Genomic DNA, 5,000 nt, shown 5'->3' with positions numbered 1-5,000 from the left:
TTTTTTTTAATCTTTTTAATAAGATAAGAAAAAGATAAGAAAAAAAATGTTTTTTTATCCCTCGATCCTCGAGGGAAGATCTTTCTTTAATGAAAAGTTTTCTATTTTCTATTTAGAATTGATTGGTCATACCTGTATTGCAATAATACAATAATATGAATGACTCGCTATTCACTCGGTTTCTGGGTCATAATCATAAGATTATGTAGGAGAGATGGCCGAGTGGTTCAAGGCGTAGCATTGGAACTGCTATGTAGGCTTTTGTTTACCGAGGGTTCGAATCCCTCTCTCTCCGTACCTTCACCTAATTCACCAACGGTACCGACTACAATGTATCAAATCAAATAACAATTGATACGAGTATTCCAATCGTACTTTATTTGATATAGATTCTCTATTCCTAATTGCTGTGGTATGGAAAATACCGGAACGGAAAGAATGGACAAGGAATAAAAATCTCACCGCTGATCCATTTGTAATACGTGAATGGGAGAAAAATCCGGATCAAACCTCTTAGATCTATTTACTTCGGCGAAAGAAAAAAAAGGGGCTTGTCCAAAGCTTTGTTATTTTAGTTAGGTTCAAGTCTGACGGGAATAATATTCTACGACTAGCAACTCATTGATTTTCAAACCGATCCACTTAATATCTATTATTTGATTTACTAATCCTTTATATTGGGATGAATAAAGACTCAAATGTTTTGCCAACTCCTCGTGGGGGGATGAATCCATATAATTTTGAATCAGAGCTCTGGATCTTTGTTCATCCCTCATAGTAATAATATCTTGGGGTTTGCAGCGATAACTTGGGATATCTACTATACGGCCATTAACTAAAATATGTCTATGATTAACTAATTGCCTGGCTCCCGGAATGGTCGAAGCCATACCCAATCGAAAAAGGATGTTATCCAAACGCATCTCAAGTAGTTGTAGTAAAACCTGACCTGTTGACCCTTTGGCTTTCCCAGCAATACGAACATATCTAAGTAATTGTTGCTCTGTCAGACCATAATGAAAACGCAATTTTTGTTTTTCTTCTAGACGAATACGATATTGAGATCTTTTCCCGGAACGCGATTGGTTTCTAAGATCACTTCCGGATCTAGGTCTTTTCCTAGTGAGTCCCGGTAAAGCCCCTAGACGGCGTATTTTTTTGAAACGAGGCCCTCGGTAACGAGACATAAAGACTCCTTAATTTTATTGAAATTTCATTTTACAGAATAAACCTAAATTAATACTGAACTAAACGATAAACGAAGCTAAATCCACTGAAGTACTACAAAGAGGAATAAGATGAATTGTATCAATATCCGTATTATTTTGTATATTGTATATATGGGAAGTTAAGGATCCTTTTCTTGATTTGTTCTGTATAGATCAAACGGCTCCAATCCGTTTTTTATTCTTTATTCATAGTTGGAAGTTCCCGCGACATAACATAATAGATCGGTAACCCGACATTTGGAGAAAAAAAAGGGGGGGGTCTTCTCAATATTCCTTGGTCTCAAGGAAAGATGATCAATCCTGATAAAAAAAAAAAAATAGAACAAATAGAGAAAGCCGACTATCGGAATCGAACCGATGACCATCGCATTACAAATGCGGTGCTCTAACCTCTGAGCTAAGCGGGCTCATATAACAGAAATAGTGCGTGAATAGGAATTCGGGAAACTATTGGGATCTTAGTTAGCTATTAGCTATTAATAATTATTAATATTAATTATTATAAATTATTATAACATATTAATTAATATTAATAATTATTAATATAATATGAATTTTGATTTTATTTTTGATTATTTTCTATTTGATTATTTATTTTTGATTATTTCATTTATTAGTAGTCACTAGCACTAGAATTTTTTTTTTTCATTCAAATCAAATTTAAAAAACGCAAAATAATACTATATACATATGAAATAATTCTATATTCTATTATAGAATAGAATATAACTATTAGTTATAGCAGTTATAGCAGATTATATGAATTCTATTTCTATTAGAGTGTAGTTCCTAAGGAAAGGATAAGATAAGGATGCAATCCAGATCCTACTGAGATATTCCTTTTGTTTCATTCGGAAAGGGAGGAGATAGGACGAAAAAAAAAAAAAGAAGAATGAATATCGACCGTTCCAGTATTCCAAACTGCGCGGGAAAAATGAGAGGGGGGGGGAACATCTATATGTGGGATATATCCATCCATATTGAATTGCAGATACATCAATGATAGAATCATTTCTGATTGGACCAAATAATGGAATGGTCCTCCAATAGATATGAAAGAAGATGGGCAAGAAATAAAATAGGAGCAGACACTTTTTCGATATAGGAATCAGTATCTAATGAATTCAATGGTTCCAACATAAATGAAAGAAGGGGATGGGATCACAATGAGATCGAGATCTCATAAGGGGGATATGGCGAAATTGGTAGACGCTACGGGCTTGATTGGGTTGAGCCTTGGTATGGAAACCTACTAAGTGGTAACTTCCAAATTCAGAGAAACCCTGGAATTAAAAATGGGCAATCCTGAGCCAAATCCAGTTTTCTGAAAACAAGGGTTCAGAAAGCGAGAATCAAAAGAAGGATAGGTGCAGAGACTCAATGGAAGCTGTTCTAACGAACGGGGTTGACTACATTGGTAGAGGAATCCTTCTATCAAAACTCCAGAAAGGATGACCTTATTTAAGTACATAGACGTACTTAAATATCAAATGATTAATCACGACCCGAATCCGGATTTTTTGATTATTTATATGAAAAATTGCAGAATTCTTGCTAAATTAAATCGATTCCAAAAGGAAGAATCGAAGATTCAGTGATCAAATCATTTACTCCAGAGTCTGAAAGATCTTTTGAAGAACTGATTAATCGGACGAGAATAAAGATAGAGTCCCATTCTACATGTCAATACCGACAACAATGAAATTTATAGTAAGAGGAAAATCCGTCGACTTTTGAAATCATGAGGGTTCAAGTCCCTCTATCCCCAATAAAAAAAAAAAGGCCTATTTTATTCCATTCCCTAACCATTTATCCTCTTTTTTCGTCAGTGGTTCAAAATGAGCTTAGCTATGTTTCTCACTCACTCTACTCTTTCACAAATGGATCCGACCAGAAATCTTTCTCTCTTATCACAAGTCTTGTGATAGATATGATCTACGTACAAATGAACATATATGGCAAGGAATCTCCATTATTGAATCATTCACAGTCCATATCATTACTCTTACACTTACAAAGTCTTCTTTTTGAAGATCCAAGAAATTCCAAGGCTGAGGTAAGATTTTCTAATGTTTTTTGAGTCCCTTTAATTGACATAGACCCAAGCCCTCTAGTAGGATGATGCGTCGGGGATGGTCGGGATAGCTCAGCTGGTAGAGCAGAGGACTGAAAATCCTCGTGTCGCCAGTTCAAATCTGGTTCCTGGCACGTGGTTAATATATCGAATAGATACTCATACAAATGAATCGATATGGATCGGGATCCATATTCTATTCGTTAATAGTCTAGATCATGATACATACTTATCCATCTAGGGATATATCTAGATCCCCCATTTTTTTTTTTGATGGGTAAAGAAAAGAATTAGATTCTGTTCCCTCTTCTTTTTTGTTTGTTCATACTGTACCTGCTCTCGCTCAAAAAGAATGTTAATACTTCATACATATTTGAATTGAAGTTAGTTGGCTGAAAACCCAAAAGTCTAGTCTAGAGAGGAATCGAAGGGTAGGAATAGACAGGATTCATTTCAGATACAGTACAAAGAAAATCTGATCCCCTTTTCATTTCTGAATTTTGAGTTCATAATTTCATATTTTCTTTCATATTCTATTTCTTCACTTTCTCTTTCTTCACTCCCTCCTACGTGACTTTTCGGGGCCCATCTAAGTGATGTGCGCGGTACAAAGTTCATGGTGCAGAACTCTTTTGATTCATCCTATTGGCTTTGCTCATCCGAAATGGATATCTTCCAAATTGGGGAATATCAATGAAGCCCCTTTAGTAGCCCATTCATAATACTGAGATGAGAGTCCAGTTATTCTGTTTCATCTAGAACAGAACATAAAAAGATTCCTTGAATATCTGGAGTCGTAGAAGTGAATATTAGTTTCTTATCATTCAATGAGCATCTTGTATTTCATAGAAATTGGGGGCAATATAATCCTTACGTAGGGGCCAGCCTATCCAACTTTCAGGCATCAAGATACGTTTCAGGCGTGGATGATTTTCATAAGAGATTCCCAACATATCATAAGATTCCCGTTCTTGAAAATCAGCACTTTTCCAAATCCAGAAAACAGACGGGATTCTAGGATTCCTCCTTGGGGCAAATACTTTTATGCATACCTCTTCGGGTTGATCCACACCATACTGTATTCTCGTAAGATGATACACACTAGCTAACAACCCGCCCGGTGCTACATCATAAGCACACTGGGAACGTAGATAATTGTAACCATATACATATGAAATGACAGCAATGGAGTACCAATCCTCGGGCTTTATTTGTAAAGTCTCTATTCCTTGGTAATCGAAGCCCAAAGATCTATGCACTAGCTCATGCTTGACTAGCCAAGCAGATAAACGACCTTGCATCTTCTTGATCTCTCCCACATTTGTATTTGTATGAGTATTTCACATTTACGATGAAATTTATGAAGATTTACCCGCTGTTTGTTATTCTGCACAAAAGCATCCTGCCTAATTCACTAATTCGTGGGAAGATACTGAACTTTTGTATTTGAAAGATGTTTCAGTTTCAGGAGGTATTTCTGAAGTAGATGGAGATTTATAGAGTAATCCTTGATCGTAATTTCCAGTATGAGTACTGCGTCCAACATGAAACTTGTGATTGGTAGTAAAATATCGATTTTCCTGTTGAGACCCAATTTGATCTTCATAGATTTCTCGAGATACTTTCTTACGAAGTTTCGTTATAGCATCTATAACTGCCTCTGGTTTGGGTGGGCAGCCCGGCAAATAGACATCCAC

General features: G+C 36.0%; 3 non-coding genes across 3 annotated transcripts; 2 read left to right on the top strand and 1 right to left on the bottom strand.

Moving 5' to 3' along the window:
• Positions 1 to 208: 208 nt before the first annotated feature.
• On the top strand, positions 209 to 295 carry TRNAS-GGA (transfer RNA serine (anticodon GGA)). Its single transcript has one exon. It is a non-coding gene; the product is annotated as a tRNA-Ser (tRNA).
• A 1,268-nt stretch (positions 296 to 1,563) lies between these two features.
• On the bottom strand, positions 1,564 to 1,636 carry TRNAT-UGU (transfer RNA threonine (anticodon UGU)). The gene has a single exon. It is a non-coding gene; the product is annotated as a tRNA-Thr (tRNA).
• Positions 1,637 to 3,364: 1,728 nt separating this feature from the next.
• On the top strand, positions 3,365 to 3,437 carry TRNAF-GAA (transfer RNA phenylalanine (anticodon GAA)). Its single transcript has one exon. It is a non-coding gene; the product is annotated as a tRNA-Phe (tRNA).
• Positions 3,438 to 5,000: the final 1,563 nt, after the last annotated feature.

This window comes from Tasmannia lanceolata, unplaced genomic scaffold, assembly GCF_043159265.1.
Source record: "Tasmannia lanceolata isolate RefF3 unplaced genomic scaffold, GAP_Taslan_0.1 ptg000183l, whole genome shotgun sequence".
Lineage (NCBI taxonomy): Eukaryota > Viridiplantae > Streptophyta > Magnoliopsida > Canellales > Winteraceae > Tasmannia > Tasmannia lanceolata.
Note: the sequence above shows the minus strand (reverse complement) of the source record. Positions and strands in the feature narration are given on the sequence as shown.